The sequence below is a fragment of the Benincasa hispida genome, chromosome 8, assembly GCF_027475165.1.
Source record: "Benincasa hispida cultivar pf3 chromosome 8, pf3_genome.v1.1, whole genome shotgun sequence".
Taxonomy (NCBI): Eukaryota; Viridiplantae; Streptophyta; class Magnoliopsida; order Cucurbitales; family Cucurbitaceae; genus Benincasa; species Benincasa hispida.
This window is the reverse complement of record NC_143485.1, coordinates 52,985,887-53,012,513: the sequence shown is the minus strand read 5'-3', so window position 1 is coordinate 53,012,513 and position 26,627 is coordinate 52,985,887. Positions and strand designations below refer to the sequence as shown.

The 26,627-nt window shown below is 37.1% G+C and overlaps 1 pseudogene; it reads right to left on the bottom strand.

The window, feature by feature from the left end:
• Nucleotides 1-1,732: 1,732 nt before the first annotated feature.
• The window catches only part of LOC150034669 (cysteine-rich receptor-like protein kinase 29), a 69,715-nt pseudogene continuing 44,820 nt past the window's right edge, over nucleotides 1,733-26,627 (bottom strand).

Below are 26,627 nucleotides of genomic sequence, written 5' to 3'. Positions count from 1 at the left end.
TGGCGCAGGGATGAACGTAATGAACGTAAGGTTGCTTCCATCTCTGGAAGTACTTCTCGTTTTAGTTAACGCATTCTTCTAACCTTCTCTTGACAGGCAGAATGGCATTTTCACTTCTGCTCTCACAGGTGAAGATGCCGTCTAGCATGCTTTAGCTAAACATATTCATTTCTTTAGAACGAATTAATTTACTTGTTTAATTCATTCTAATTATCAAGGGATTAAGAAAACATCATGGAGAAAGCGATTAATGGAGGAACGAAAATAGATAAAAAGATGGAGATGAAAATGATCATGACATTCAATACTAATATTTAGCGTATGATACATGGTGTGAATGATAAAAAGAAAATGAATACAATTGATGAAAAGAGATAGAAACAAATACAGAAAAGTGCCAACATCTTGATACAGATCTGGACAGTGGGTTTGCTTGCTGGCGAATGGAGTGAATGGAAGGAAGAGCTTCCCTCTCAGGCTTGCTCGTCCGGTAGGAGTGACCTTGGTATAGAGCTTTAGGGCAGGGATTGAAAGGATTTTCCCTGAGACTCACCTCTCGGCCTTGTCTCTTAAATCTTCCCGGATCTTCTTCGATCAGCACTCAGACCCGTCTTTCTCTCAATATACACATAACAAAATATGCCCGTATCAAGTATATTTTCTCATAGAATTTCAGAGGCTATTTATAGGCTCAACTTTGACTCTCTACAGTGTGGACAACACTTTATTGTTATGAAAATTTCGAAAATGGTGGAATGAATATTCCTTCTGTTATGCGATCAATCCCGTCAGAGATGCACAACGGTCAACGGTCCGCAATTGTGTCGCTCTTTGGCATCTTCGATTATTTGCCTGCATGCGATGTTGTTTTTTATTACCGCATGCGGTTGAAGTTGCGTTGATCGCAAAGCTCTTGATCGATTGTCGCATGCGCCGTCATTACGTTGATCGTCTATTCATTCCTGAATGATTGGCACAATGCGACGTAGATGCATTGTTCTTTTTCTCTTGAGCCATGAACGCATCCGGTGACTTGATTTCCTACAAAATAGACTTGAAATATTCTTTTCTACCATTGTAATGGTGTCAGTGGGTGTATTGACGAAAATTTATAATTCTTGCATTTCTTAGCTAATTTCTCTACAATTGACACAACTTTCCTTTCTTTTGGCCGCAATATCTAAATAAAGTAATATAAATAACTTGTATTTCTACAAGTTATCAAGCCCTTAATGCCTCAAGGATTGGATTATCCGTATGAAAATCTTTATGTGCAAAAACTTATTGTTGCAATCTTGGGGATATTTGGACCAAGAGCAGAACTACTTAATTGGAAAAGTTGGAGCTGGAAGGAGTTAGTTAGTAAGTCATGAAATTGATATTTTTTTAGTTGTATGACTCAATATATTTTAAGAACTCGATGCCAAACTTGTCAATCCCCTGACTATTTATTATCACATGGGCATATATGTATTTATTTGTATTGACAAAGTCCTACTTGAAGTTATATTTTAGTAAGTTGCAAATCTAGATTGGCTAATTGCTTTCGAATTTTTTGTAAGAAACCCTTGGATACAACTTTGATAGAGTCAACGTATACCCATCATTTTTAAACATAAATGAAGATACAAGCTAGAAAAATAAACCCCAAAAAAGATTAAGCTTCAAAATTATTTAGTTCCTAACATTTCGATATGTGGATATTCTTTCTATTTTATGGATTACAATTAAGTCAGGTTCTAGCGTTCATAAAGAGTGAATGCTGAGACGGTCTTGGAAAATCAAACAAGTCATTGTAAACATGTGAAGTACAGTAATCATTGTTGGTCTCTCACCTACATTTTCTTTAACACAAAAGTAACCTGATTTCAATGCATCTCGTCACTTCATTTCTTATCTCACTTTAAATTTGAACGGAAGGATCTACAATATTCAATGGTGTTGCCTCACTCTAATTTCTCCATGCCTACATACATCAAGATTCATTAAACTCCGAATTCAGAGCTTATTGGCATTTTTCTCAAAGAAAAATGGTATACTCATGTTGCTTATTAGACGATTTTCTATATTCTCATTATTGCTACTAATTTGCTTATTCTTTCTATTGGGTTTTATGCCCAAAAACTCGTAGATAGTAAATGTAAATAATTGACCATAATCAATAAAGAGTTATCGATGTTATTTCAATAAGTGTTATCGATTGTGTTGTATTTATTTTGTCTTAATAACCCTAAATCCAATAAACTAACATCCTAGGTTATCTTATGAGTCTTGAACTGTATGTTGGAGACATACAGAGATTAATGTTTAAGATATAGCTTAAAGGGTCTATAGTATAGGGATTAGGCTGAGTACCTTATCCTAGTAATACTGTGGATACATCCCACTTTGTATTTGATACAAACGTCATGATCCAACGCGTTTGTGTAGGTAACACGCGAGTGGAGGTATTCTATGTGATGAGTTTTCATAAGATTGGATCGCGAAATAGTAACCACTAGATGTAACACTATTGACTAGTTAGGTTTTTATTTCATTAGGATGATCTTGGCGACTTAGTTTTATGTCACACCCCCTCCCTAGCCTTAGCCCCTAAGACTTAGAAGGGAGCGTGAGGGTACATTAGTAGTATCCCAAGACAACATTTAAATTTAACATTTCCCCCTATCTATTTAAGATTTCAACATATTTACAACACTCTATCTAACTTTCACACATGTAGTTCAATTATCTATATTCTTTATTAAATGATCCGAGCCGTGTCTTGAGAATTTACCAAGTCCTAGTGTGTTGGTGGTTAGTAGACTCCTTCCTGAACGCTCTGCTTTGCTACCTGGGAGGGGGGGATAAGAAAACATTTGGAAGAGTGTGAGCTACTAAGCCCAATGAGTGGTTCTTTTAAAATAATAATCACTTTGCAAAACATATTTTTGGGAAATCAATCACATAATCACAATTCCAGTACTTTATGCATGATCATGTGTACATTCATTCAATCATCATCCTCCAGTTCCAAGCTATACGTGGCATGCTCATATCATGGACACATTATCAATCATAACAACTTTTTATGGAAACTTTCCTATAACCCACTTTTCCCGCCAATGTGCACATCGACAATTCTTTTTCCGCTAGTCATGCTTAGGTAACTTGACTATATTTCCCGCCGGTCGTCACCGACTATTATTTCCCATCGACCGAGGTCGACTATATTTTCCCGCCAAGCACCTTTTATTAAGCATGCTAACTTATGTAGTCCGGGTATAATCTCAGTTTCGATAGAAATTTCATAAACAATATCATGGCAAACAACATAACATCATAAGCATGCATTTTGCACTTACATATGCATTTATCAACATATCAACGCATAAAACTAAGTAAACACTCACTGCAAGTAAGTTTTTCTACTAAAATCACCTTAAGAATACTTTCCTGAGAATTCCTCCATATCAATGGAAATTCCTCAATTAATACTTGTTATATCAATAAATAATGTCAAAATAGCCAAAATATCATTATATAATGAAAATACCAGCTTACCTTACTCCAATTTAGCCAAAATCCCAAAATTAGCCTCTTTAGAGGTTATTTGGACTATGGTAGGCAGCTGGGCGTTTGGGCAGTAGGCAAGGTGGGCGTGTTGTGCCACATAGGGGGTTGACGCATTGGGCGTGCGTTGTGCTAAGCGTGATGCTTCGCACTGGGAAGGCAGCTGCGCTAGGCTAGCGCGCGGGATGCGTCGAGCGAGGCACGCAGATGGACGCAGCACTGCGATGCATGCGTGCAGGGTGTGAGCTGGCTCTGCATCCGGCTGACTCAATGCCTCACCAACGCAACCTTTGTTTCTTTTGATCTCCAATCAACTAGGCAGCCTAATAACTCAAATGTAACTCTCTAAATATGCTCTCAACACAAGATTTAGGTGATGGTATGAATAAATTCCTCTTACTCAACCCTTCTATTTATAGCCATTCCAAACTCACCCCATGGTGACAACTCAACTCCCATTTGTCTCACTTTGGAGCTGCCAACACTTAGTCTACCTAGCCTAGCCTTGAGTTGTTCTCATCTGAGCTTTCCAGCCAAAATCTCCTTTTTTGCATGAAATCTCCTTCACCCACCTCTTGCTTGGGGTGATAAGACTTCAATTGCATGAAATCTCCTTTGTCCACCTCCTACTAGAACAATTTAAATAGAGAAATATGTTTAAGTATTTAAGTGATTTAGGTGGCAAAAGGCATTCCAAACTCACCCCATGGTGAAAACTCAACTCCCATTTGTCTCACTTTGGAGTTGCCAACACTTAGTCTACCTAGCCTAGCCTTGAGTTGTTCTCATCTGAGCTTGCCAGCCAAAATCTCCTTTTTTGCATGAAATCTCCTTCACCCACCTCTTGCTTGGGGTGATAAGACTTCAATTGCATGAAATCTCCTTTGTCCACCTCCTACTAGAACAATTTAAATAGAGAAATATGTTTAAGTATTTAAGTGATTTAGGTGGCAAAAGGCATTCCAAACTCACCCCATGGTGACAACTCAACTCCCATTTGTCTCACTTTGAAGCTGCCAACACTTAGTCTACATAGCCTAGCCTTGAGTTGTTCTCATCTGAGCTTGCCAGCCAAAATCTCCTTTTTTGCATGAAATCTCCTTCACCCACCTCTTGCTTGGGGTGATAAGACTTCAATTGCATGAAATCTCCTTTGTCCACCTCCTACTAGAACAATTTAAATAGAGAAATATGTTTAAGTATTTAAGTGATTTAGGTGGCAAAAGGCATTCCAAACTCACCCCATGGTGACAACTCAACTCCCATTTGTCTCACTTTGAAGCTGCCAACACTTAGTCTACATAGCCTAGCCTTGAGTTGTTCTCATCTGAGCTTGCCAGCCAAAATCTCCTTTTTTGCATGAAATCTCCTTCACCCACCTCTTGCTTGGGGTGATAAGACTTCAATTGCATGAAATCTCCTTTGTCCACCTCCTACTAGAACTATGTGACCCTCCTTTTGCCACCTAAATCACTTAAACACTTAAACATATTTCTCTATTTAAATTGTTTTAAGACTTATGCTCGTATACCATTGGCATCTTCCCTTGAAGTTTTCCATCAATTAGCCTTACCTTTTATCCTTAATGCATAGCAACTCACCTTTCCTTCATCAAAGTCCCACTTAGCCATCGCATGAGACGGCCATCACCAACGCATGGGTGGCCGCTCACCCTTGATGCATGGCTTGCTAAGTGTGCTTGCTCGGCCTACTAAGCATGGATGCATAGTGTTGACCATCGACGCATGGGCGTGCTGCCTAGGCACTTACGCACTTGGCCGTATAGGCATGCTCGGCCGCGTGGGCGTGTGCTTGGCATAGCGCATTGACACATGGTTGCTCGGTAGACTCGACAACATTTGACGCATAGGATGGCTTGCCCCCTTGCCCGTTCGATGCATAGGTAGGGCGCTCAGCATACACTATTGACGCATGGGCTGTGCGCTTGACGCATGACCTGTGCGTTTGTCCTTGACGCATGGGCTGCGCGCTTGGCGCATGGTCTGTGTGTTTGGCTTCAACGCATGGCCTGCGCGCTTAGCATGCTCACTCGACGCATGCTTCCTGCCCGTGTCTGCATGGCTCATGTATGCCTTTGTGTTGGTTGTATGTAACCCTTAGCCCTTTTCCAAGTCTTCTTGCTTCCATCCTCCATGCATTCTTACGTCCCACATGTTTTAAGCCCTTCATAGGCGTTTGGACCTTTGGTCACCTTTTTGGATAATTTTAATATTTTTCTCCCTTTGCCCCACTATCCTTACTTAGGACTTTTCTTCTCTACATTTAACCTCTCACTTTATATTTAGTGTTAGGGTCTTACATTTACCACCCCCTTAAAATAATTTCGTCCTCGAAATTAAACGAAACTTAATTTACAGCAGGACTTTTATTTAATAATTTGCCTCATACAGTTTTATTGCACCACGACTTTTTATTCTAGTCTTTTAAAATTTTCTCTTTCCCTTTTCCCACGACCGACATATTGTCTTCCCTATCTTGAGTTAGTCCATATAGTTTCCCCAACATCATTTTTGTTGTTTCCTTTTTTCTTCCTCATACAGTTCGTCCTCCCTCAACCGTCGTTGCTCTTCCTCCCGGGTTGTTTGGTGGTTGTACATTTCCAGTATCCATTAACTGAAGACATTCTCGTTTAAAGTGTCCTGGTCTGCCACACTTAAAACATGTGTGCAACCGTTCTTGGGTTTGTTCCCAACATCTTTCCCAGTGATATTTATTACAGACCGGACATCTTGGTCTTTGGTTAATGCTCACCATTGACTCCTTTATTTGGCTCTCCCGTTCAGGGTCTGCTTTAGTGTTGGTAATTCCTCTTTTTTTCCATCCACTTTTGCTTTCTACCTTGGGTGATTGATGAGTCTCTTTTCGGTCTTACTTCTTCCGCCGTTAAACTTCTTTTTACTCTCATCACAGGTTCTATTAGTTTTGAAAATTCTCCCCATTCCGCGGTTGCTGTAACAAGAGTTCGAATCTCTTGTCTTAATCCTGTTTCAAACCTCCGACAGCGTTCCTTTTAATCCATCACTATATTTAAAGCATACTTGGATAACTCAGTATACTTTAATTCATATTCTGCTACAATCATGTTTCCCTGCATGAGCTATAGGAATTCATCTTGTTTCATATCCCTAAATGATCGGGGATAGAATCTTTCGAAAAATGCTTTTCGAAACTCCTCCCAACATATTTCTTCTTGATTGCCTCTCCTATTCTTTAGTAGCTTCCACCAATCTTCTGCCTGTTTTTGCAGTAAGAATGTGGCAAGACTTACCTTACGATTTTCAGGACTTCTCATCACCTCGAAACATTTTTCTATTTGATTCATCCATGCTTCTGTATCTGCAGGATCCTTTGTTCCTTCAAATTTTGTGGCTCCCAATGCCTTTAATCGTTCTATCCCATATTTCTTTTCAGGATCAGGTTGTATATTTTCTAACCTTGCTTGAAGTCTTTGGGTGAATTTATCCATTTTTTCTTCCTCCCTTTTTCTTTTGGATGCTTGAGGCACTTTCACTTTCATTCCCAGAGGGTTGCACGGTTCTACGTTTTCCAATTCTCAGCATTTTGTCTACAACCATCCACATATAAATTAGACATACGTTATCAACATACTATTTTTATTTATAAACATCGTTGCTATTTACAATAGTGGTTTCTTTCAGTCTACATAGTTACTTGTTTACTCATTCTCCGGTAGTCATAAGTTTTCAAAATTAAGGCGTATCCTCTCGTTTCTCCATACACACCTCTCTTGAACATGTCCTATTTCCTTACAGAAAATATAGAATTTATAGGATTCCGCATTGTTAGAGTCATAAGTGGGCTGCACCTCAAATTCAATCACGATACGTCGAGGAATATCCTTCTTTGCTGCACGCGCCCATTCTTGGTCCACCGTCAATTCAGGCAATATGTTGTTACTTCCTGAACTCGAACCTCCGGCCAGTTCTCGTTGATATTTTTCCTTGATCTCTCTGTGAAAAGCGTAACATTTTTTATGGATATGGCCAACCTTGCCACACCTATAGCAAATTTCGGTCCCTTTCAGACACAGACCGCTATGATTTTTACCACATTGTGGACATCCCATGTTAGTTCGGGAACCCACTAAATTTGCATTATTCAATGTAATAGGATATTTAGTATTATTGTTCACACTATTCTTAGATTTTTCAGGGTTTTCCCCTCGGTTAGCGCCGTGGTCTCTAGCTTGCGTTCCGGAGTCATTCCACCACTGTATGCAACCCTTAGCCCTTTTCCAAGTCTTCTTGCTTCCATCCTCCATGCATTCTTGCGTCCCATATGTTTTAGCCCTTCATAGGCGTCTGGACCTTTAGTCACCTTTTTGGATAATTTTAATGTTTTTCTCCCTTTTCCCCACTATCCTTACTTAGGATTTTTCTTCTCTACGTTTAACCTCCCACTTTAGATTTAGTGTTAGGGTCTTACATTTTAATTCTGACTATATTATGTACTCTTATTCATGAGGAATTGTCCTTTGATTTGTTGGGTGAGGGTGGCCAGATCGACGACCTAATAAGCCTATCATTTTGGGGATAAGACTGAGTGAGGAGTTGGGAACATAATAATACAAGATGAAATTCTCTCATTCCTGCCTTAAGGTAAGTAGACGAGTGTTCTCTTAAGTAGTGTCTTTGGGATTTGAACAAAGGGCCCTACCCTCTCATTCGTCCGAGAGGGGTTTCTGTTTAATGGTTGGACCATAACAGGTTGTTCATTAGAGGAGCACTGATACTTAAGGATACAGAGATAACCTAGGGGTAAAACAATAATTTGACCCAACTAGTATTACAAACACTCGTGAAGGACTAACTTGCTATTATTGGTCTATATCCATGGACACAAAAATATATTTACAGTGAGAAGAGTGCAACGATGGGTCCGTAATGGAGTGTACTCACAGTTAACGAATGTTAATTAATTTGGTTAATGAGTTTAGCCAATTAATCTTATATCGTTGGAGCTTCTGATCTGTAGGTTCATGAGGTCCCCTTCCTAGCTTGTAAAAGGAATTTAGGTAACTATATCTTGAATTGAGTTTGAAATGTTCAAATTCACTTAGCAAAATAATATAATGTATAATGATACATTATCATATAAAATTAAACTTTATATTTTATAAATTTAATTTTAGATATGATTCAAAATTAACTTATGAGAGAATTAAATATTTGAAGGAGTTCATTTATTATTTTAGTATAAATGATTCATATTAAATTTATAGGTTAAATTAATGTGTATTAGATGTACATTAAAACTATAGGTTATGAGAAAAATACATTTGAATATGATTAAAATATAAGCAAAATTAAATATTTGATATTTAATTTGGTAATTATTTAATTAGAGAATTTAATAATTATTTAATTTAATTAATTTAATTAAACTATTTTAATTAAAACCATAGATTATGTGAGAGATGTTTCATTTAATATGATATGAGATCATTAATTAAATTAGATTTAATTAATTATTAATTAAACTAATTAAATAGATAGCTCCCACGTTTCCTGCATCTCTCTCCTATTGATTAAGAGACCTGCAAAACTTGTTTTGCAGGTGAATTTGCATTATTGAAAACAAGAAGGGTTCTGTAGTTTTTTCTCTAAAAAATTCTCCTTCCCCTTTTCCCAGTTATTTTTGGTTTTCACAAAACCACACCCCATGTTTCTTAGAAAATAGGGAGGTAGCTTCTTGATGGTGTTGATTTTAATCCAAAGGAATATTGGTGTTTTTTTTAATTCAGTTCTACAAACGTAATATTTTCTTTCCCTTTCTTTGTAGAATTAATTTATGCATGCTTAACCTAGGATCATTTTACAGTAGGCTGATTTTTTGTTTTTGGTCTCTGTAATGTATCTGAATTTCTCAGTGTATGGGTTTTTTTAGAATACCTAAATAAAAAATGAGTAATGGTTCTGTGCTTTCCACTGTATTAGGACTTTCAACCATACAATTGGTATTAGAGCCATCTCGTTGTACTAATTTAGGTTTATGAAATTTGCACTAATTTTGGTGGACTAATTGCATTATGAATGTATTTTTTTTTTTTTTTTTTTTTTTTTTTTGCGAATAAATGTTTATGGTAGTTTATGGCTATTGACTTTCATGTTTTTTATTCGAACAAATTGGTAAAGTCCCCCGCGTTTTTGGGCATCAATGAAATTTGAAGTCTTCTATAAGTCATGTCTAGAATCAGGGCTGAAATTGATGAAGATCGAGATCAATTTTGGCCAAAACAAAGAATAGTAGAAGAAATTTCCCAGAAACACATTGTGGTGTCGCAACATTGCAACATTACGACAATGCAATGCTAAGGCTGCGTTGCACGCGGTTCAATGGCGATCTAGGGTGGTTTAATGAATGAAAATTCGAAAAAGTCACAATAAACAAATTCATATTTTGCTTGAATGAATGCATATTTCTACTTTTTAACATGCTCAGGACGACCAAGAGCTAAGTTGGGGGTATTTTGTTAGGTTTCGAAAAGAACCATGATTTATATTTTAATTCCCTCCATTCTAGTTCAATTCTTTGTCTAAAATGTTTATTTTATAGGTAAAATTAGATCCCAATATCAATGAAGCCATCATGAAGAATTTGGAGCTAAATCGAGGCCAATTAAGCCAAAAGAATCACTAAAAAAGAAGATCAAAGCCAAATTACCATTCTATCCCTTAGCCACAACAAATCAACACATTTTAGAAATACTCTGAGCGTCGTAGCGCTCCCAAATCAACACTGCCCAATGCTGCCTCGACGCTACAAGACAGAATTCTACATTTTGCTACAAAATAGGTAGTGTCGCAATGCTCCGGAAAATGACGTAAAAATAAAAAGCACGAGCGTGCGCCTGTGCAAGCCAATGCGAGCCCCTAAATTCATAGGGTCGCAATGCTGTAACCCTCTTCAGTACAAAAACTTCAGTTTTAGACTTGAAGGAGAGAAGAATATAATTTTTTTAAAGAAAAATTGGATTTCATGAAATTAAAGAGCTTTTCTCTGTATTTTTTAGGGATATTTTGTCAATTTAGTTCAATCTTTGTACATTTCAATGCTGAGTTCAATGGATTGCTTGAAGAATTTGCCAAATCATGAGTAGGTAATTTCTTTTCTTGGGGATTATGTTTGATTAATCAATTTTTGAGGCTTTTCTTTAATTTTCTTATTACATTTTGTTGTTCTTGAATGTTCTTACTAAAAATTGAATAAAATCTTCTAAAGATTGAATTGACAACTCAATTTTTATAGATTTTTGCATGCAAAATTACATAGCTCTATAGCAAATTTGTAATTAGGTTGCAAGAACTAGTAATCTTGAATGAGAATTTGAAGTTTTTCCTATTTTCTTGAAAGATTTTTCTAGTTTAGAAGATTCAAATTAATCAATCTTGATTTTAGTCTTCTTAATTTCAAGAATTTCATAGTTAAGAAAACCCAAGAAATTAATGCAATTTAGGGATTAATTGTAGAATATCTTTAGGAAGTAATTAAGAACTAAATTAGGGCTAATTGGTTAATTGGCTAATTAGAGCATTAAGACCTACCCTTAATGAACTATGGAATAAATAAATTGAATGAATTTATATAAGTCAATGATGGAATTAAGTTAATCAACGTAAAATCCTCAAGATTCTTTTTCCATTGAATTTCTTGCATAATTTCTTTCATATTTTCTCTCATTTCTCTCATTACTAAATTTTTCCTACCAATTCTTGCATTTTTGGTAGTTTCTTTACAAACAAACCCCTCTCCCTCCTCCAATTGTTATCTTTTTGAATTCAAAGATAATTTTTGGCCAATTTATAGAGGCTTCCTTGGAATCGACCTCTTACTCCACTATTACTACCTAATAGTTTTAGCCTTAGTTTGAGTCTTATAAATTTCATTTGTTTGGGTTAGATAAAACTAATGACACCTATTTTTAGCACCGGACAAGGAGATGTGATCGTCACAAAGATTGCCTTAGCGCACAACATTGTTGATCTATTTACGAAAGCTCTCTCGGTAAAGTGTTCGAGGGTCATCTAGAGAATCTAGGTTTACGGGATATGTACATTGTATAATCTAAGGCAAGTGGGAGATGTGTAATGGGTATATGGATGCCCTAGTTTATTGTATTTAGTATTATCTCGCCTTTTGGATTGTGTATAACCTACTGACTAGAGTTTTAGTTTAAGTGGGAGTTTGTTGGGTTGTATACCATAAAACTCGTAGATAGTAAATGTTATTAATTGACCATCATTAATAAAGAGTTATAAATGTTCAATCAATAAATGTTATTGTTTGTATTGTTGTCTATTTTGTCTTAATAACCCTAAATTCAATAAACTAACATCCAAGGTTGTCCTATGAGTCTTGAACTGTATGTGGAGACATATAGGGATCAATGTTCAAGATACAACCTAAAAGGTCTATAGTATATGGATAAGGTTGGGTACCTTATTCTGGTAACACTATGGATATAGCCCACTTTGTATTTGATACAAACCTAATGATCCAATGCGCCCATGTAGGTGACACGGGAGTGAGGTATCCTATGCAACAAGTTTGCATAAGACTAGACCGTAAATAGTAACCACCAGATGTAACACCCTTGACTAGTTAGGTTCTTATTTCATTAGTATGACCTAGGCGACTTAGTCTTAATCCTGAGTATATTATGAACTCCTGTTCACGAGGGATTTTCCTTTGATTTTTATGGGTGAGAGTGGCCAGATCGCCGACTCGATAAGCCTACCATTTTGGGGACAAGACCGAGTGGGGAGTTGGAAACATAATAATACAAGATGAAATTCACTCATTTCTACCTTAAGGGTAAGTAGGTGAGTGTTCCCTTAGGTGGTGTTTCTGGGACTTGAACAAATGGTCCTATCCTCTCGTTGGTCTGAGAGGGGTTTCTATTTATTGGTTGGACCATAGGTTATTTATTATAGGAGCACTGGTACTTAAATAGTCAGAGGTAACCTAAGGGTAAAACGATAATTTGACCTAGTTGGAGTTACGAACACTCGTATGGAATAACTTGCTGGTATTGGTCTACATCCATGGACACAGAAATATATCTGTAGTGAGAAGAGTGAAGCTGTGGGTATTTAGTGGAGTGTATCCACAGTTAATGAATATTGATTAATTTGGTTAATGGGTTTAGCCAATTAATCTCATATTGATGCGTTCTATTCATGCGATGAAATAATAATACTTATGAGAATAAACACTCAGTTTTCTTTAGTCAAACCCAAATGCAAATCTGACCAAAGTTCCCGGTGAGTCTAGGGTCGAACGTAGGGATTGCTCGTAAGTATGCGATGAAACTAAAAAATATGACCTTCGCGTGTGTAAAAAAATGTTCAAAGGAGTGAATAAATAAACTTAAATCTAAATATGCAATGGGGATTATGACTAAAGTGAAGCAGTGTATTGGATAACAGTTATGCGATAGAAGGGTTGAGAAGAACTTTCACTAACATTTTCTAAACAACTGAATGGAATATGAGATCAAGCTATACACTCAATGTTACAACCAACACTTCTCAGTGTCTTTTCCCACATTATCTTATCTCTAAGATGCATGTGATAGGTGTAATATGCAGAGAATGTACTTATTTCTAAGGAACATTTTCTCTCATTTTATGAGGTCTTAATCTAAATTCTCTTAGATTAGCTTTACATAGAACAATTTCTCAATTGATTCAAGCAACAAATATAAGCATGCATAAAACAAGTTGATCGCATAATTCCTCTAGTTATTTAGTCATGTTAGCTACAATCTTCCCAACTCATGAAGCGATTTAGCTATGGATGATATAGGTGGAAATGATAGACAATATGTATAATAAACATGTATCCATACTGAAATTCTGAATTCGTTGATGATGGGTAGAAATGCACGTCATTATAGGCCTTTTATTTAGAATTATGAAGGCTGTTAAATAGAAGATGCAGTGATTATACTAAGAATTCATGAGAGCTTGCGTCGATTGGCATTAAGAATCTCGGCTAACCCACTATTATGCGTTATTATGTGTTCAACTGTTTATTTTTGTAGCAAACGCAGAAATTGATCGCATGCGCGGAAGCCAGGCTATCGCGAAGACGACCGTATACGGGGAATCTTTCCATTGCAAAGGCAAACGCATACGTTCGACGCATGGATGTTGCGGCCATTAACCGCATGAGTCCATCATATAGAAGTTGCGGCTATAGAGTAATAACCATAATAGAGGGATGACCGTTGATACTCCAGAAACCAAGCATGAACGCATACCTCGAGAGTATCAAAAGGTGATGTTGACATTTCACCTACCACGCCGCTAGCAGCAGAGATTCAGAGTAGGTCCATCACGTCCATCATGCCGTTAGCTGTAGAATTTCAGAGAAGGACCATTAATGTTGTTGGCGATCAAGCTCTATAAATAGAAGCCGTTGAGCAGAACTTCAAATTATCCAAGTTTCTACCTTCGGGTGGATCCTTATTATCCAGACCAAAGCGTGAAAAGACAGTCTTGAGAGTTCTTCATTTCCTCAACCATTCCAAGTGACGACTGGAGCCTTCGCCGGAGTTAGAGCTCGAGAGAGTCTACTCCACCACCCATCCATGGCACCACCGACAACCTTGACACACATCTGATGGAAGCAAGACATTGCTTCCATCTGGCCCTCAATTTCTCTTCTATCCTTGTATTGTATTACATTTTGACTTAAGAGATTAATACATTTTATGATCAATGCATTTCTATATTTCCTTCGATTCCATCTCCATCTTCATTTACTTAGCATCCTTTACTTTCATTGCATCACTAAGTAAGATTGATAGAGTATCATATACTTAATCATGTGGCATAGACATATGAAGCATGTAGCAAACCTCTCGTTGCGCGAGTGTTGTGAGAAACCTTATTTGTTTAGTGTGAAAGCTATAGCAATGCTTGTTTATAGGCAGACACAATGCTTGTCTATGAGTAGAATCAGTAGTAACCAACTGCCTGGGAGGGTAAGTAGTTGATCGCATTAAGCAATGTAAGCAAGTGTTCACTAGGGATAGGAATAATCTTACATCAGCCATGTTGTATGCGATCATCTTGTCTTATGCATGCATCCATCACCCCTTTAGAGCTACTCGAGAGAGAGTCTAAAGAAAGAACCTAAGACTTGGGAGAGCTAGATTAAAATCCATGCTTGAGAAAGTCAGATTAGAATTACATAAGCAATAATAGAGACTTAGGAATAAGTTCCGTTTGCTATTACACATCGCATGCGTCTTCATCAAGTGTGTATAGCATGATCGCATAAGCTTTCACTAGTTGTGGTTACCCTTGCAGTTGAGCTTATTGATGCGATGAAGACATCCTCGCCATTTTATCTATTTTTCCATGCATTTTACTACACGTTAACAGTTGCCGTGTCTCTACCTCTTAGTCATACGTCCACCGTTTAATCTGTTAGTTAGGAGTAGGAGTAGTGCATAGCTCATAACCCCCAATATTCTTTTATTCTTCGCCGCAAACACACTACTGCATAATGTTTAGCTACAAGTCCCTGAATTTGACCTCGGATCACCGAGAAACTTGTGATCTTGTTATACTTGGTGAGAGAGCAAGAAAACTTGTGATAGGAATGCATGGTCATCGCATACAAGATTAACAGATACTTTCCATTCCAACGCATGACCACCGACACATGAGAACAAATGCATAACCTAAGACATGCATCACAATTGCGCTTCCAAATTTACGCATCATTCGTCAATATAATAAATATAATACAAATACACTAAAAGAGAAAGGATTAGAGAGTCAAGTCGTGGTTTGCAATGTCTTGCTTCCTCCAGCTTGTTTTTGCAACTGCTTCCTTAGATAATCAAACAGAATAATCTTCTTCACCTAGAGTCTTAAGCTCTCACCAAGGAGTTTCTATGGAAGAATGACAGAAGTTTCAATCAGAATCCCTTCTCAGGGTGTTCTTCTTGTCTCCCACAATGTATCCCATAGTATAATAAGAACTTCAAACTCATAATTCTAACGACTACTCCTCTCACTATTCACATATCTATTTTTGCATGGCATTTGCATGGGTATTTATAGGCATTCACGATCATTGCTTTTCTTAAGCTCATGATTGCGTTGATGGGGTGCATTAAATTCCATATCCTGCTGCACCGATTGCAACGTGTCAGTGGTACATTGAATCTTCAACAGAGCTTTCATGTCGGCCACCAATGCAACTTGTGATTTGATGCCCATCGCCCAAGTCATGTCATGCCTCATCGCTTGCAGCCTATGCGATCGTCTTCATTTTCTTCTTAGGTCGCTTCTTTCTTTGAACGCATTAATGGACATGTGATCAGGCGATCATCAGACTTCAGAAGGGTATACTGGATAGAAGTAGAGAAATTAGTCTGGTATTTAAATATGCTATGCGTTAGAAGTAAGTGATCACATGCTTTGCTTTTTGTATAAATTTATTGACAATTTTATCTAAGTCGCGTGCCTTTGCCTTATTATTTTAAATAAACGAGATATAATAACTTGTATTTTTACGGGTTATCACATATCATTGGAGCTTCTGATCTACAGGTCCACTAGGTCCCATTGTTGGCTCACTAGAGGATACTTAAGAAGGATAATTTGAATTATTCAAATTAATTTGAGGAAACTATATATTAATATGATTAATATATAATTAATTATGGATATGATCTATAACTAAATTGGAAAGTAATATTTGAATAAGATTCAAATTATCAAGTGAATTAGATTCACAGAATTAATTAATAGAGAGGTTTTGCACATATACATGAGATGTATATGATAATTAAATATATACATTAAATTGGGTTCAATGTATAAATAATTATTTAATTATTGTGCAAATTAAATTAAATAAGCGTTATTTAAGTAAATGAACTAATTAATTAAATAATTGTTATTTAATTAATTATAGAAAAGGAAAATATTGGGAAAAGAGCTTGCCCTTCTCTATATAAAGACTTCCTTATGGCCCTTTGGGAAGAACACACAAAACAGACAGAACACAATACAACGCCATAGTGTTATTGTGCAGAATTTTTCCCTTAAGCAATAAAGAAAATCCTCTCTATTCTTCAAAATCTTTTTCTCTTCTCCCTCTCCCAATAATTGGATACCACCTATCCCTTTAATGGAATCTCAAAGAATAACGAGGTTACTCTCATGGTAGTGTTCGAGATTGTTCAAAAAGTTGTTCGTAATCAAGATCGTTAGAACTAGGAGAGGATTGGTCGTGACACTTGGGAATCTAAAAAAATAAAAATCGTTCTAATCTTTTCCTAATGCATGCTAATTTTCATGTTTATATATTCTGTTTCGTATAATGATTTTGTTTATTGTAAAATCGATTTGGGGGATGTAAGTCGTTCTAACAAAATGCTTCTGTTGCGGGATTCAATCCCCTTTCAAATGTATTCTATGCTCTGCACTAAGCCAGACATTTATAATGTAGTGGGAATAGTCGGTATCAGTCCAATTCAGGGTTAGATCACTGGATCGCGGTTAAGAATATCCTTAAGTATCTCAGGAGAATGAAGGATTACAAGCTATTGTATGAAGCTAAGGATTTGATCCTTACATAATACACCGACTTTGATTTCCAAACTGACAAGGATTCTAAGAAATCCACGTCAGGATCAGTGTTCACCCTGAACGGGGGAGCTGTAGTATGGCATAGCTAAAGGAAATCAGAAGCGAGATTTCCATGAGCAGCGGAAGAAAGATTATTCCAAAGCACAATCATGAATGAATAATACATTTACAGTCGACTTCAAACAAGTGGTTATACAATTAACAGAGAAATTACAGTATTGATAAATCAAATGAACAAGAGAGAAACTCTATGAACATTTGAAGATGCATCTCCACGCTCTAGTGACCTCAAACGCTCGATCTACACGACCGCAACACCGCACGAACTCATCGTGCTCGTCCTCAATGATTGCCTCGGCCACGAATTCCTCAGTAACAACACAAACGGCCTCCACAGAACCTTGACGGTGTCGAGTTGAGTATGACACGACTAACAAGGTGACCTTGGTATTCTTGGTGTGAGAATCCAAAGGGTGGGCTCTATTTAGACTTGGTATGATGCAGACAAAGGAGGAAACAACAATCGCGTACACGATTGGGCAAGTGGGAGATGGTGGAGACCTATCGTATAGGTCGATGCTCAATCGTTTAGATAAAGCTAAGCGATCGTCTAACAAAAGCTATGCGATCTTTTAGCTCATCGTTTAGCTCGGTTTGTCGCCTACAGACTTTACACGATCGTTTACTTTGGGCAAATGATTGTTTAGCAAAAATATGCGATCGTTTAGTAAATACTGCACGATTGTTTAGCTCGCCATTGCACGATCGTTTAGCTCACCCAGACGTCGTTTAGTAAATCTGTATTTATTTGACGACTCCGTGAGTTTCTTTGCACGAGAAAGAAATCTCCAAAACTTTTTATGAAAACTTCAACAATTTGTAAATCATCTTTTCAAAATAGGAAAACCATTTTTCTTTTAAACTCACGGTTATCATGAATCCAATAACCACCCACTAATTTGGTTATTAAAGAAAAAGAATTAATTATCCAATAATTAATATTACTATAAATATAAATGATAACCAACTTATCATACTCTATTTATAATCTATAGTTTTAATATTTCATTTCATGAAACATATAAACTATAGTTCCTTTTCTATTCCATGGTATTTAATGTAAATCTCATTTACATCAATCCTCCACTAGATGTATCTCATACATCATACCGATTATATCATATATAATCAAAATACCTCTTGTCAATTTGAACATGTCAAATCAACACCAAGAACTGATCCTCAACCGAATCCATTGAGCTACCAAGGGGACCTCATGGACCTGTAGCTCGAAGATCCAATGGTACATGAATAATTGACTAAACTCTTTAGTCATGGGATCCACCATCCGTTAACTGCCAGGCACTCCACTAAAGACTGACAGCTAAACTCTTTTTACCACAGATATATTATGTGTCCATCTTAACCAATCAGCAGTGGGACAACCCTTCACAGATTGTTCGTAAGTACAGTTGGGCCAATAACCGTTATACCCCTATAGTTATCTATCTCCTTAAGTACCACTGATCCCTCTAATGAACATAAGTCATAGTCCTACTATGACTGAGTCTCCTCTTCCAAAGAGAAGCTGTGGCCACTATGTTCAAGCCCCGGAATCAGTCCTTAAGGGAGCAATCTCTCTACTTATCACTGCTTCGGGAAAGCAGTGAATTACATTTTGTGAATTGAGTTTCTAGCTCCCAGATCAGACAAATCCCCAAAAAGGAGGCATGTTGAGTTGATAATCTGGCCACTCTCACCCATACTAATCAAAGGACCACCCTCAAAAGTAGGAGTTCCCAAAACACTCAGGATTGAGGTCGTGTCACCTATGGTCGTTTAGGTGAGATGTAAGTCTCTAGTATCAACGGCGTTATATACAGAGTCTAGTCATCTCGTGGTTCAAGTCTTATACAAACTCTTTGTATAGGACACCCCTGCTCGCACGTCTCCACATGAATGGTCAGGATCAACCATCTGTAGTAGTTTACAACACTTGTAAACCTCTACAAAGCGGGCTGTATCCACCAGGATCAGGTATCCCACCTTAATCCTTATACTACAGACCTATTTAGGTTATCACTTAAGGCATGATCCACTTGTATATCACATATACATGCTTAAGTTCACATAAGATAACCAAGGAGCTTTGTTTATTGGATATGATTAAATGCAGAATTAAATAACAATTATTTTATTCATTAAACAATGTGTATCTTTACAAAACAATGAGACTTCGGGAGAATTAGGACACCAATCCTAACAATAGCATCAAGCAAGGATGAATTGAAGTCTCTACTATATAGGCTGAATGTGTCGCATCTTGTGAACCAGCAAAGGAAGCAATTTGGCTCAGGAAGTTCCTAAGTGATTTGGAAGTGGTTCTGAACATGTATTTTCCTATCACCTTATATTGTGACAATAGTGGGGCAGTAGCTATTGGATTTTATGTCCTAAAACTCGTAGTTTATAAATTAATAAACATATTCTGTGTTGTTTTTCGATAAAGTTGTTATTGAAATTGTAATCTGCAATCCAATAAACTAAGGTCTTGGGGCTATTTAATGTAGTTTGAACTTTATGTAGTGACATAAATGTGGATCAAGTTCAAATATATAGCCAAAATGGTCTATAGTATATGAATAAGGTTGGGCGCCTTATTCTGGGGACACTATGGATGCGGCCCACTTTGTAGTTAGTACAAATGATGTGATCCTGAATCGTTCATATAGAGATATGTGAGTGGGGGCATCTTATGCAAAGAGTTTGCATAAGACTAAACCATGAAATAGTCACTTTTTACGTTATAAATGCCGTTTTATGTATAAAACTGACTATTTCGTTAATTGATGACCTAGGGAACTTATCTTAATCCTGAGCTAACTATGAACTCCTGTTCACTCAGAATTATCCTTAGATCTGCATAGGTAAGGGAAGTTCATCATCGTTGGCCTAATAAGCCTCCCATTTCAGGGGTAAGATCGGATGGATAGCTGGGAACATAGGGTGCAAGACAGAATTCACTCTTACCCGTTATAGGGATAATAGATAGGTTGTTCTCTTTAGTACTGAATCCAAGTCTTGAACAAGGAGGCCCACCCTCTCCTTGGCCCGAGAGGGGTTCGGTTTATAGGTTGGACCTTAAACCAATTGTTCATTAGAGAATCAGTGGAACTTAAGGAACAAGATGTAGTCTTGGGGGTAAAATGGTTTTTATGACCCAGCCAAGATTACGAATAACCTATGAAGGATTAGCTTACTGATTATGGTTATATCAGATGGACAGAAATATATCTACAGTGAGGGGAGTGCAACTACGGGACTTTAGTGGAATGACCCGTTAGTTAACAAATGTTGATTAATTTGGTCAAAGAGTTTTATTGGTTAATCTTGGATTGTTGAAGCCCATGATCTGTAGGTCCATTAGGTTCACCTACTATCTCATATGGAATAAACTTAGAACAGTATGATAGAATAATTCGAATTGTTCAAATTAGGTGAAGAGAGAGAAACCAAAAGTATATGTGACATAGTGGTCGAATTTTTCAGTTTAGAGATACAAGTTTAATATTTAAATGTGATTTAAATATCAAGAATATGAATACGTTCATATTCGAAAGCTCGGAAATAATGGAAATGGTCAAAGATGTAAAAAGCCAAAGGGTTGACTTTTTGACTTTGAAAAGTCAAACTTTGACCGATTTTATATTCAAATGTGATTTGAATTTCGAGAAAATGAATGCGGATTCATGCTCAGGAGGTCAAAATTAGTCAACATGGAAAAAATCATCAAAAGTCAAAATGTTGACTTTTTGGTCAAAGTTTGACTTTGACAAAAGGACTATTTTGCCCTTTGACTAAAGTTAGTGGGAAAATCCAAACTTTTGTTGGATAATTCTACTAACAAAATAGTGAGCTAGGTGTTGGCTTATAGTGGAGACATTAAGCCCACTAAGATAGTGGATTATAGTGCTGGGTTTTTATGGATTTGGTTCATGCAATTATTGTATGGCTTTTTTCTATAAATTGGGTTTTTCAATTTGGTTGAAAAAGCCAATTTATAGAAAAAAGCCATACAATAATTGCATGAACCAAATCCATAAAAACCCAACACTATAATCCACGTTGAAAAAGTTTTGCTAATTTTGCCAAATTGTTTTCTAAAATTGGGCTGAAAAAAAAAACCCAAACCCTACCCAAATTCCATCTTCTTTTCCATCTCTTTCTCTCTCTCGTTTTCTTCATCCACTGGGTCTCACAATCCGATTCTAAGTTTAGAGAATAGTAGGTCAACTCTAGTGGTGGTCTCGAAGAGTTCGGGTTGAGATTCAGCGAGGAAAAATGGTTTTCGGGAGCTACAAAGGTTGTATCCTATTCTATTAATTTACTGTTTTTCCCTTGTTTTGCATGCTAGTTTCTTTTTAATTAAAAGCAATTAGAGTATAATTAAATCCTAATTCTACTGTGTATGTCTTGTGTTTCATCATGTGGTATCAGAGCATGCTTTAATTACGCTCAATTTCTTTTGGTGAGTATTGTTTTCCTTATTATTCAAAGGTTGAATGAAATATGGACTAAAGTGGATTTATTATGATTTTGGTATTGTTTTTCTTTAAATTTCTTGTGGAAATTTGTAATTGCTCACATGTTTATGAGCATTAATGTGTGAAAAAGGGTCTGTAAATTTGTTGGAGTCATTAGAGTTAAAATTAGGCTGTAATTTCTTGATTCCGAGAGAGAGGACAGCAGCCAAATTGGAGAAAAATTGCTCACAGACGCAGAATTAGCCTCCAGACCGGAGAGAAGCTCTTAGACTTGATCCGCTAGCCCAAATCCAACCTGATTTGAAGTAGCCCCGTGCGCGCTAGCTATCGATGAAGCGTCCGACACGATTTCTCTGCCCGCTCCGGTCCGATTCGCCCGAAGCTGCCTCGCGTGCACCATTCGCCTGCGACCCGCGACCCGCGCATTCCGTCGACCCGACCCATCCTGCGCCTCTGTTGACTGCACCAGCAGGCATTGACCAGCTGGTTCAGACGGTCTGGACCGGTCCGTTTGACCTGGTTGAGCCGGTTTGACCGGTTCAACTTGGTTTTTGGAGTTTTTGGGCCAGTTCGGGAGTTTTTGGTTCGGTTCGAGTGATTTCTTGGCAGTTCCAGATGGTTCAAAGTATTTGAAGCCGGTTCCGAGAAGCTGGTTGCTGATTTTTGTAATAAATTAGTTATTTGTTTGTTTTTAATGCCAAAATCGGACCACTTTATTGTTGTTTACCTATTATGCATGTGATGTATAATGTTGTTTGATTATGTGTGCATATAGTATGCCATATAGTTTTAAAATCACACCATAGGAAAAGCATGTGACATGCATTTGTTATATCTTATAAGTGTTATAAAATATATACTATGCATGCTTAGTTTTAATATAAGTGTTATATTAAAGCGTGTTTAATTGAAGGAAGCATGTTATAGATGAATTCTCTAGGGTTATAATTGTTATAAAATAACCTAGACTTCTAAAATCTATAACAAAGATAAGATGCATGCTCATTTAGTGTAAAAGAAGTACCCCCATCATGGTGAACCTCTCCTTGTGATCGAGATGAGGTTAACCATCGAGCAATCCTAATTTTCATAGAAAATAGGTCGATATCTTGTAAAACCGAAGTTACAAGAAAACTCACCTGATAAGATCTTGGCAAAAAGTCAGATAAGATGACTAAGGTTGAAGGTTTTTAAGTTGACGGTTCATGGAACACCTACTACCTGGAGATCGAGCCGACATCTGAGTTAGGTTAAACCGGTTTTATGAGCATGCGTGAGCGGTGTGAGGTAATAAAATTTGTTTATCACCTAGACATCGTAGGTTAAAAATCCAGTAAAAAAGTTATACTCGGCTGAATCATCTAGACTTAGGATATGTTTAGTTAGCCGAAATATATCGCTAAGTATTTTATACCCTAACCGTCTAGAACACTTTAGCTGGAGAGAAGTAATGTACTTTTAGCTCTAGCGTCCCTAAGAGTTCACACCATGAGATTCATGCTTGGCTTTGGGCCACCCTAGGAGCGGACTCCATTCGAAGAGTGTTTGCATGAGTCAATACCAAGGTGAATAGGGGAAGTTGTTCATAATAAGTGGGAGAAGGAAGTGTGTCAACACATCCTACAGTCTCTTCCATTAGGTCGCACCGTGAGATTCCTATAATGCGCCTGCATGTCTGCCCTGAAGCGACCTTACCAATCGAAGGGCTGTATTATAGGATTTGGAACTCCGCGAACTCTAGAAATGATAAGGTCTCTCAGGTCCATTTTCATTCTTGTCTTTCCAACTTCGGAAGCATAATGATTCCAATCTTTGAGGTCTGAAAAATGGAGGGTCACACTTACGAGAATTACTAAGTGTTAGTAAATTCTTGACCAAAGTAGCGATAACTGAGTTACTATAGGAATAAGAGTTATTCTAGTGATAGTATCTAGTCAAGATAGTCTTGGTTTAACGGAGGAATAGTCGATCACCCCTCGGTGAAGGTTATTCTAAACCATTGAAATATCGTTGCAAAATATAATAATGAACGGTACATTATTAGTTTTTTTGCTAAACTTGACTGGATTTAAAAGATTAATGTTTTTACTAAAAAGAATATGTTTTTCTTTTTAGCATGACTAGCTCTTTAGATTAACTCTTAGCTTCCGAGAAACTAAACGGTGATAATTACTCAACATGGAAAAAAATCTGAATTCAACACTAGTAATAGATGACCTGAGATTTGTCTTAACTAAGGAATGTCCTAAGGCCCCTACCTCGAAAGAAGCACAAAGTAAATATGATTTACTAGTTGCTGAGACATGTTTAATGGATGATGATACCTTAACCTGGATATTGGATTCAGAAGTCACTAATCATATTTGCTTCTCTTTTCAGGAAACTAGTTCCTGGAAAAAGCTTGAAGAAGGCGAGATCACCCTCAAGGTTAGAACATGAGAGGTTGTCTCGGCTGAAGCAGTGGGAGACTTGAAGTTGTTTTTCAACGATAGATATATCATATTTAAAGATGTTTTTTATGCTCCTACAATGAGACGAAATTTAATATCTATCACATGTATATTGGAACAAATGTATAAAATATCTTTTGAAGTTAATGAAGAATTCGTTTTCAAAAAAGGTATTCAAATTTATTTTGCTATACTTGAAAACAACTATATAAGTTAAGACCAACTAAAGTAAAATTTGTCTTAAATACGGAGATGTTTAGAATAGCCGAAACTCAGAATAAAAGGCAAAAGTTTCTTCTAATGCCTATCTATGGCACCTAAGACTTGGCCACATAAATCTCAAAAAGATTGAGAGAATTGTTAAGAATGGACTCTTAAATCAGTTAGAAGACGATTCTTTACCTCCATGTGAGTCTTGTCTTGAGGGAAAAATGACTAAGAGATCTTTTACTGGAAAAGGTCTCAGAGCCACAATACCCTTAGAGTTCATACATTCGGACCTTTGTGGACCGATGAATGTCAAAGCTCCAGGTGGGTATGAATATTTCATCAGTTTTATTGATGATTATTCAAGGTATGGTCATATTTACCTAATGCATCACAAGTCTGGTTCTTTTGAAAAGTTAAAAGAATATAAGGCTGAAATTGAGAACCAGTTAGGTAAAACAATCAAGACACTATGATTAGATCGAGGTGGGGAGTACATGGACTTAAGATTCCAGGACTATATGATAGAACACGGAATCAAGTTACAACTCTCTGCACCTAATATGCCATAACAGAATGGTGTATTTAAAAGAAGAAACATAATCTTGTTGGACATGTTTTGCTCAATGATGAGCTTTGCTGAGTTACCTGATTCCTTTTGGGGACATGCATTAAAGACCGCTGTCTATATTTTGAATAACGTTGCCTCTAAAAGTGTTTAAGAAACACCTTATGAGCTATGGAAAGAGCGTAAAGGCAGTTTACATCATTGTAAGATTTGGGGATGCCCGACACACGTGTTGGTGCAAAATCCTAAAAAATTAGAACGTCGTTCAAAATTGTGCTGATTTGTAGGTTATCCAAAAGAAACAAAAGGTGGTATATTTTACGAACCTCAAGAGAATAAGGTATTTGTATCGACAAATGCCACATTCTTAGAGGAAGACCACATAAGAAGTCATCAATCTTGCAGTAGACTAGTATTGAATGAAATTTCCAAAGACGCTACATATAGAGCTAGTTCATCTACTAAAGTAGTAGATAAAACTAGTATATTTGGTCAGTCACATCCTTCTCAAGAGTTGAGAATGCCTCGACGTAGTAGGAGGGTTGTTCATCAGCCTGACCGTTACTTGGGTTTAATAGAAACACAAGTCGTCATACCTGATGACGACATAAAGGATCCATCGACCTATAAACAGGCGATGAAAGATGTGGACCGTGATCAGTGGGTCAAAGCCATGGACCTCGAAATGGAGTCTATGTACTTGAATTCTATCTAGAAACTTGTAAATCAACCAAATAATGTAAAACCAATTTGTTGTAAGTGGATCTACAAGAGAAAACGAGACCAAGCCGGTAAAGTGCAGACTTTTAAGGCTCAACTTGTGGCAAAGGGTTATACCCAGAGAGAGGGAGTGGACTATGAAGAATCTTTCTCTCCCGTTGCCATGCTTAAGTCGATTAGAATACTATTATCCATTGCCACCTTTTATGACTATGAAGTTTGGCAGATGGATGTCAAGATAGCCTTTCTAAACGACGATCTTGAGGAGAGTATCTATATGGCTCAACCAGAGGGGTTTATTACACAGGGTCGAGAACAAAAGGTCTGTAAACTTCAAAAATCCATTTATGGGTTGAAACAAGCTTCTAGATCTTGGAATACAATATTTGATACTGCGATCAAATCTTATGGCTTTGAACATAATGTTGACGAGCCTTGTGTTTACAAGAAGATTGTCAATTCTACTATAGCATTCTTAGTTTTATATGTTGACGATATTCTACTCATTGGGAATGAAGTAGGTTACCTAACTGACATTAAGAAATGGCTAGTAATGCAGTTCTAAATGAAAGATTTAGGAAATGCGCAGTATGTTCTCGAGATTCAGATTATTCGGAACCGCAAGAACAAAACACTAGCCATGTCTCAAGCAACTTATATAGACAAAATGTTGTCTAGGTATAAGATGCAGAATTCCAAAAGAGGTCTGTTACCTTACAGATATGGAATTCATTTGTCAAAGGATCAATGTCCTAAGACACCTCAAGAGGTTAAGGATATGAGACGCATTCCCTATGCCTCCATAGTAAAGAGCCTGATGTATGCAATGTTATGTACTAGACCTGACATATGCTATGCAATAAGGATAGTCAGTAGGTATCAGTCCAATCCTGGATATGATTATTGGACTGCCGTTAAAAATATCCTC